We start from the raw sequence: 8,627 nt of genomic DNA on the forward strand, positions 1-8,627 counted from the left end.
AAGGACAGCCACACCAAACAGCAGGCTCGCAACAGCCACCAAAAAGCACAGCTCGGACAAAAGGCCTATGCACCATCCCACCAGGTCAGCCACGAAGACAGTAACGGGGATTCCAACACCATTCGTAGAACAGACATGTCGCTATTTTCAATCTAGCCAAACTCCAATTCCAAGATAAAACCTTAACTTGATCCACCATCTCTTCCACCCCAATACTAATATTATTAAAGATCCGATTATTTCTAGACTTCCACACCACCCAAACCACCGCATGCCAAATCAACCACACCCCTCTTCTAAGAAGTTTAGATTGCACCTCTCTAGTCCAACACAAAGCGTGAATGAACAAACTCGGTGGCATGATAAAATTAAAATCCAACCAACGCATCACCTCCCTCCAAACTTTCGATACTATGTCACAATGGAGGAAAAGGTGAATCGTGGATTCGTTTTGACCATCACAAAAAACACACCGCTTTGACTCATCCGTCCCCATAAGCCCACGCTTATCAAGATTCACCTTAGTCGGTATTCTATCAAGCAACAAGGTCCACGAGAAAGCCAACACCTTTCCCGGTGCCTTTCCCCTCCAATTCTCCCGGAAAATAACCTCCTCTTCACTATTCAAATCCCCATTCGATAGACAAAGATTTTGGAGTAATGAAAAGCAAGATTTAACGGTAAAAATCCCCGCCTTATCCGGTATCCAAACCCAAGAATCCACACCAACCCCTCTAGCCACCCCCTCACAGCACTCAAGTTAATAGCATAAAACGGCAAAATGCCTACAAAAAATATGATAAAACCTAAGTCACCGAAATTAACATGCTTCCGGATCTGCAACGTTGACGCCCAAATTATTTGTTGAATTTGTAATTGACTGATGCCGATCTTTCAATAGGAACTAAACGAACACCGCGACAAGACGTGAAATCAAACGCCGCACAAGACGACGAACAACACAGCGCCGCACTTAGACGACGAAATCACAAAAAAAACACAAAAGAAGAAACTTGATCTATGTGAAAACCACTTATTTAGATTGAAAGAAAAGAGAAAAAAGATGTAGAGGGGTGATTCTAGGTCAATAAATGACATAAAACCACCCCTCCTCGATGAACGAAGGGGAAAGAAAGTTTAGAGAGAAGTTGGAGTTTCTCTCACTAATTCGTATCTCTATTATATATATTTGCACTATTTTATTTTGATAGTACACATGGCATCCTTATATTGAAAGGTTCATTTAATGTTTTGTGTAATTGGTACATATTATGTGATTTGTGCAAGACTTATGTAATTAACATGATTATGCAAGTTGACTAAAAGGCTTATAATGACAAAAAAATAAATGGAATATTTTATTCAAATTATTTTTGCTATTTAATGTGTTACTAATTTCATTACTAAATTAATGGCATAATTGATGTGACTTACTTGCTTCTTTTTTCCTATAAATATTGTTTGTCCGTCTCAAACATCTTCACATTATTTAGAATTCATACTAAAATTTTAAAATTATTCTCAAAATCTCTCTTTTATTTTATTGAAACACTTTTCTTCTTAACATATTTTTTTCATCACTCTAATTTCAAAAATTGATTCAATTTATGATATTACTCCACTACATGTTGTATATATCCATGTATTTTGTTCAACTATGATACCCTCGAGTTCTAACGGCTTATGACAAGATATGTACCAATTACATGTTGGTACATAATTCTTAATTATCATCCAATCAAATTGTAATCAACACATCATCATATTAAGTTAGCCAGTCTTGAGTTTTTTTTCTATATATAGTCAATTTGTCTTTCATCATTTGTATATGCATCTTCCTTTCGTACAAATTGTTTATAATATCATTTATTTGAAATGCAAATATTTCTACCTCCTGACCAACTCAATTTTATTGATTTCATTATTATCAAATTGATTTAGGCACCTTTTTTTTTCCTTCCGAATTTTGATTCCCTTTTATAGGTTTAGCTGTCGGCTCTGTTAATTTTAGGGTTTTCATGCCCATATATATTTACACCTTTTGAAAAAGTTTGCTTCACGTTTTAATGAATTTCATTATTTTTCTATTAATTTGAAGCGACGTAATTGAAAGATGTTTTGAATCAGATTTCTTCATTCCAAAACTATTTTTTTTGCCACTATTAATAATGAGAGATATGTGAAAGACATGTCAATGTTTTGTTCTTCCAACGTTGAAGTTGTGCATATAAAAGAGAATTCTTCCTTAAAAAAAACAGAGAATTCTCAAGTATTTTTGGGTAACATATTAGTTGATAGTTCTCAAGATATTATATTTTTATCTTACATTTTTGTGGTGCAAACTATTCATGTATGTTGTAGAACAAGACCGACCCCTGCGAAAATGTAAAAAATTTATTTTAGTTATTTTTTTTGGAATGAATTTTATCTAAACCTCACTATTTTCTTTATTATTTTCATTTGCTCCTATTCAAAAGAACTGATTTAATTTATTAAGTTTTTTCGTTTCTATTGTCAATCACTCATTTTCACTAAACATGGCGTTGATATATATTATTTCACATAAATTATTTTAACATCAAATCTCATCCATTCATTTCATTTGATAAATTAATTCACATGCATCAAATACTCTTTATCACCTAATCAAGCATTCCATTTTTATCTCCCCATATTTATTTATTTCTGTCATCAACACATACTCAAACTTCTTTGTTAATTTCTTTACAAATTGCATGATAAAACACGTACTTATGGTTGTTTGAGTCACTCATCAACATCGATAATATTTATTTGCCTTTATTTCATACCCATATTTTTTTATTTATTTTAAAATTATATTAAAAAAAAAGACAACAATCTCGGCTAAACTATCAATATCTCTATCCGTATCCTTATCTACATCTACAATCTACATCTACATCTACAGTATAAACAAGTGAAACCATTTTCATTCAAAAGTACATGTGGCATGTTATAGTCTCATTCTAATTAATGTCAGGCTAATTAATGCTAGAAAAATTCAAATTTCCATTACATGGTATATGCTTAGCACCTGGTATTTCAGTCTCAACACATACTTCAATATACTGCCTCTATTTTAAGAAATCATTCGATTTATTATTATGATTAAAATGATATTTAGAAATTTAATTGCCTGATATCAAATCAAACAAGAAATTGCCCATAAAAAAATCAAACAAGAAACTATCAACTGCCAATTAATGAAATTAAATTCAAATTATTCAACACTTATAACAGTCCTAAAAAAGAATGTTGACAATTGGTCTAATTCAAGACTATCGTTGAATTGTTTCTCACCTATTAAAATCAAATTAAAACCAAAATAAAATAGTGAAAGGTAATGATTCTTTTTGTCACAAAAAGGAAATAAAATAGCTCAGATCTTTATCTTCCATCCTATTCTCATCACTATTACTATTTTTCAAAAATGGTTTTGAGAACGGTAAGAAGATCAAGAATACCTTTAGTTCCTACAATTTCATCAAATTTTATTGTTGATTGCATCAGACCGTTCCCCTTCATCATGGTTTGTGACCATGGTTTAGGATTTTATTGCTAATAGTTAGATTTTTAGCTGTACAGGAGAAAATAAGAGGGAGAATGTTAGTTATCAAATAATTTGTTGAGAAATTGATTTTGAAGCTGAAGAAAGGCATAAACGAAAGGGATCTTGAATATTCTCTCATGATTTATATTTTGTTCCAAATAATTGTCTACCATATATCATTTTTGAAAATGCTTCATTTGAGACATTATTTTCATCACATAACGATATGATCTTATTCATTAAATTTCTTTTGCTATTAATGTAACATATTTATTTTCCCATATATTTGTTTGCGGATGACCATATTGCTACTCAATGTTCCTCAAATTTACAAAGAACTTATCGGATTTATAACTAAAGTATATCTCAGTTTAATCGACTTTAATTCCTTCCAGTTTGGTTGTGTTTCTTCTAATTGGGAGGAAACTCAACATTATTGAAATTTATTTTATCGGTTTTGTTTACAATGTGTTCATTATTTTGCAGAGACCTTTATTATATTGAGAACAAAGTAGTTTTCTATCTATATATTCAGTTCAAGGTCGCGCATCCTATATTAACTGTCAGGGCCAAACTTTAGTTTTTTTTGGTAATTTGTCATTTACTCATTTTATACCACGAATCATATGTAATAAGTGTGTATTTTAGTCTTTTTAAGGCTTTTGTTTATTTTTCTTCTTTGTGTTGTTTGGATTAGTGTTACATTATAAGAATTCTGAATTAGGGTTTCATTTTTCTTTGTTGCAGCTTCTCTTCTGGATTCTTAAGTTTCTTTTTTGACATATTCTAGATTCTTAAGTTGCAAAAGTTTTTCTGAATTTTATTACTATGATTATTTCTGAATTTTGCTAAAAAAAAAATCTAAATTTTTATTGCAACTTTATTTCTGAATTATGTGTTCTCACGGAATTTCATATATTTTAATTTCAGTATTAAATAAATACAAACATTTGAAGAAAAAAAAATTCCTCTTTTATTTTTTTTGAGGGAATTCCTCTTTTATTTAAATGCAGTTTTGGTCGAACCAATCCGTACACCGTCGATTCAGTTTGGTTCGTTTTCACTTTTAAAAAATGATAAAACTCAAACCTCATTTGACTTTGAAGAGCATGTAAATGGTAATTTAAAAAAATCATTATAACAATCAATATTTTGAATAAAACACGTTTACTCAATAATATAAGTATTGTACTACCTCTCATACAAACAAAGTTGTAAAGAGTGTATATACACATTAATCAAAATATATCTATTTTAAAAGGGGCACGAGCCAACAAATGTGTATTTTTTTTTATGTTAATTTTAAACCGAACCTCCACTAGAACATATACAGTGGCTAGACCTATGGATTTTTAGATGCAATATTGCACATGTTAAAGCAACTGAAAGTAATAACTTCTTATTGAAAAAAAACTATTATTTATTAAAAAACTACACATTTAATATAAAATGCACAACAATTATTTATTACCAAGACCCATTTAATATTTTTTGAAGTGTTGAGTTTGAGATTTTTTTTATTTTTTTAGTTAAATGGGGTTCAATTATGAACCAGCTGCATCACTTTATAAATGCTTAAATAAAAGGAAACAAGAACAAAAGGAGTTGGGGGATAGACTAAAACCTTCTCAATAAAGCTAAGCAAAAAGCTGAGGGGCAAACACCAAACCAAGAAAAAAGTAAATAACAAGAAAATAAAAAGTAAAGAAAACCAAAAGAAAAATAAAAGGAACGAACTAAGAGAAAGTCCTTGAGTTATTTTGGTAACATATATACTCCTAGAGTTTGAAAGATTAAATCTTATTAAGTATTAATTATAAGAGCAAGTGACATGTACATAGAGACTCATTTAAGCAACCAAAAGGAGAGGTCCATTGTGGATGCTCTAACAATCGATTAACTTATTGATGAAAATTTTTGGTCGAAAATAACACAAAATAAATGCTTCACTACAAGAAAAACTGCATTTTGCGACCTTTAAAATGGCAGATTGCGACTGTTAGAAGGGTCGCAGATGTACAATTGCGACCCTTCCCCAACAGTCACGGATGTTGGGGTCGCAAGTGTCTTTTGCGACCCTTCATAGAACAGCCGCACCAACTGCCGCAAAAGGCACTGCGACAGTTGCTAAGGGTCACAAATGAGGAGATTCAAATGGATTTCAAGGGACTTGCGACAGTTGGTGAAGGGTCGCAGATGCATAAAATTTATTTATAAAAAAAACATTGCGACAGTTTGCAAGGGTCGCAGATGTTGAGTTAATTTAAAAAAAAAAATCAGTTTTTTCCTGAATTTTTAATAGAACTATTTACTAATAAAAAATATATAAACTAAAATAATTCATAATAAAAAATATGAACAAATTCATAAACTAAAATATGAATTTTACATTCATATAAAATACAAACAAGTGATACAATAAGGTTTCTTGAATTCCTAACATAAAAATTTAATCAATTATGTAGATGATATTTGGCGAGGAAGTTGTTTTGATCAACTAGAGATGAATAGACTCCAAAGAATGCTATGCTCTGTTTGGTGATTCTAAGTCTTCCGCCTAAAAATAAGTCAAAGATTATATAAGTCACATCAATTAACAAAAATAAGTAATAATGTCACGCAAGTCATGATTCTAACTTATCGCGCAATTAAACTTATAATTACTTTCTGATATATCTGTCAAAAATAACCACTATGGAATTTTAGCTATTTCTTACAGAGAAGCTCACAAGATCAATTAATTGCATTCAATGTGAAACAAATAAATCATTACCCTTTCATTCAAAACACCAGTCTTGAGTTCAAGCAAAACTCCAGGGACTCCAGTATGGATGCTAGACCAGCATCTGAACCCTCCAAGCCTGTGCATTAAGAAAATCATTTACTACATTAGAATAGATTTGAGCCCACATATATGCATACCACCAATAGTAAATACCTTTGAAACTACGTTTGTAAGTTGACGAAATTAATATTCAATAGTAATGTAGAGGACAAATATTGAGTAAGGAATGAATCGAAAATATTTTATAACGGAATTTCATTTTAAAATGTATCAAAACTAACAGATTCAATAGTTTTGTTAGGCATTAGACAAGTTTCAGAAAAATCTATTTCATCCAAGAACAAGAACTTCCATCCCCTCCATATCAAACATCTATGGTAGCACTGGATTGTGCACCAGGAAAGAGACTTTCAGCACATGAACAATAATAGTATACTCACCACCAGCAGTATACTCAAGTGCAGCTGAAACTTGGCATATTGATGGAATTGCCGACGAATCCTGAGCACCGGCTCTTGCTATCCAATAGCCGCACTTATTTCTGCATTTGTAACTGCTTCCTGTCCAGATGATCCACTGGACCCGATGGCCTCAAGCAGTGCCTGAACCAGAATATATGATAAATTTAAATATAAGTTGAAGTAGATCTTCATATATGAGATAGATTATTAATATATTCAAGCAAATGCCTCTAAAGCCATCAAAAGTTCCCCGTTCTCAAAAATGTATTAGGATTCATTTGATTTGCTAAAAAAGATAGGAATATATACAAAGTAAAGAAACCGGTGGGATAAAAAAAAGTAAAGAAAATAACAAGAAAATAAAAAGTAAAGAAAACCAAAAGAAAAATAAAAGGAACGAACTAAGAGAAAGTCCTTGAGTTATTTTGGTAACATATATACTCCTAGAGTTTGAAAGATTAAATCTTATTAAGTATTAATTATAAGAGCAAGTGACATGTACATAGAGACTCATTTAAGCAACCAAAAGGAGAGGTCCATTGTGGATGCTCTAACAATCGATTAACTTATTGATGAAAATTTTTGGTCGAAAATAACACAAAATAAATGCTTGCTGAAATTATCAATTTTTAAATATTATTGTTATTATTATTATATTATTATTAATAATAATAAATATTGATTTTTAATGTTTATTAGATATACTAATTAAATGTATCAATTAAGTTTGGTAACTAATTTTATATTTGATATTTTTTCGAGTTATCATGAAATTGGTATAAAGCTTACATCACTGCTTAGCAGTGACTAATCGTAGTTGGAAAACCTGTGGGATACATAAGACGAGTTCTCTCATCTCAGCCGAATATTTTCCATACACATGAGGCAGAAATTGAACTGCTATCCACATACTTACGAGGCTCTAATCTATTATCAATTTGACCATTTTTTCCTAGGGTCATAGCTTACATGTTAATTCCAGGTGTTCGTACAACCGGTTCATCCTTCAATATTCCATTGAAAATCAATGAAGCATTGATACATGGATTTGAAAAGAAAATACGAGACCTTAAAATTGATATGAAGGCAGCAGAGAGAATCAAACACGAGACCTTAAAAGTAGTCCCAGGCCAAAACAAGTGGGTTAGATCAAACTTATTCATTGTGTTCCCTTATTGACTTTGTTTATCCAAATAATTTGGAAAATATATAGATCTCCAAAAAAATCAAGAGCGAGGGATACTTGCTCAAACTTTGGACCCATTTGAGCACTTTAACAATATTATTCTATCGTTGTTTCCAGAAAACGAGAAGGAAAATATTAGCTTTGATTTGGTTTGTCAATCTGACCAAAATAAAAAGCTACAAAGCAAATGGTATTCAATTGAGTTCTTGAATGATATTAACAGTTGCATATTTCAAACCACAAATTAAGATTTAAAGTTGGATGTCCAATAATATTGATGAGGAACATATACCAAGGTATTGTGTTTCAAAATGAGAAACCTCACATCTTCATCCAAAACCTTAAGACAATATGTATATTACTCATCTCATTTATATGTTCATAAATATCAAATCTTGCTGGCAATATAGAATTTTTACTCACACATGACAAATTAGCATTTCTCCCTTAAACGTGAGACTCTCTATGTCTATGATATGATGAAATAGTCAAATAAGGCCAGAGGCACAACATGGTAAAAAAGGTGGCTTGGTGGTGGTTTCATAGAGATGTGTTTTTTTTTTCATTTATTTTATGAGAAGAGACAAATTAAATTAGAAAAATTATTCGAATTAGAAAGAAATG

General features: G+C 31.0%; 1 long non-coding RNA gene across 1 annotated transcript; it reads right to left on the reverse strand.

Moving 5' to 3' along the window:
* Positions 1-5,938: 5,938 nt before the first annotated feature.
* LOC146912494 (uncharacterized) lies at positions 5,939-6,880 on the reverse strand. Its single transcript, XR_015014513.1, has 3 exons — positions 6,797-6,880; positions 6,345-6,432; positions 5,939-6,128 (listed from the first exon to the last, which is right to left on the reverse strand). It is a non-coding gene; the product is annotated as an uncharacterized LOC146912494 (long non-coding RNA).
* Between the last annotated feature and the right edge of the window lie 1,747 nt (positions 6,881-8,627).

This window comes from Medicago sativa, chromosome 6 (genome assembly GCF_051527215.1).
Source record: "Medicago sativa cultivar Bolivia chromosome 6, Bolivia_mono, whole genome shotgun sequence".
Lineage (NCBI taxonomy): Eukaryota > Viridiplantae > Streptophyta > Magnoliopsida > Fabales > Fabaceae > Medicago > Medicago sativa.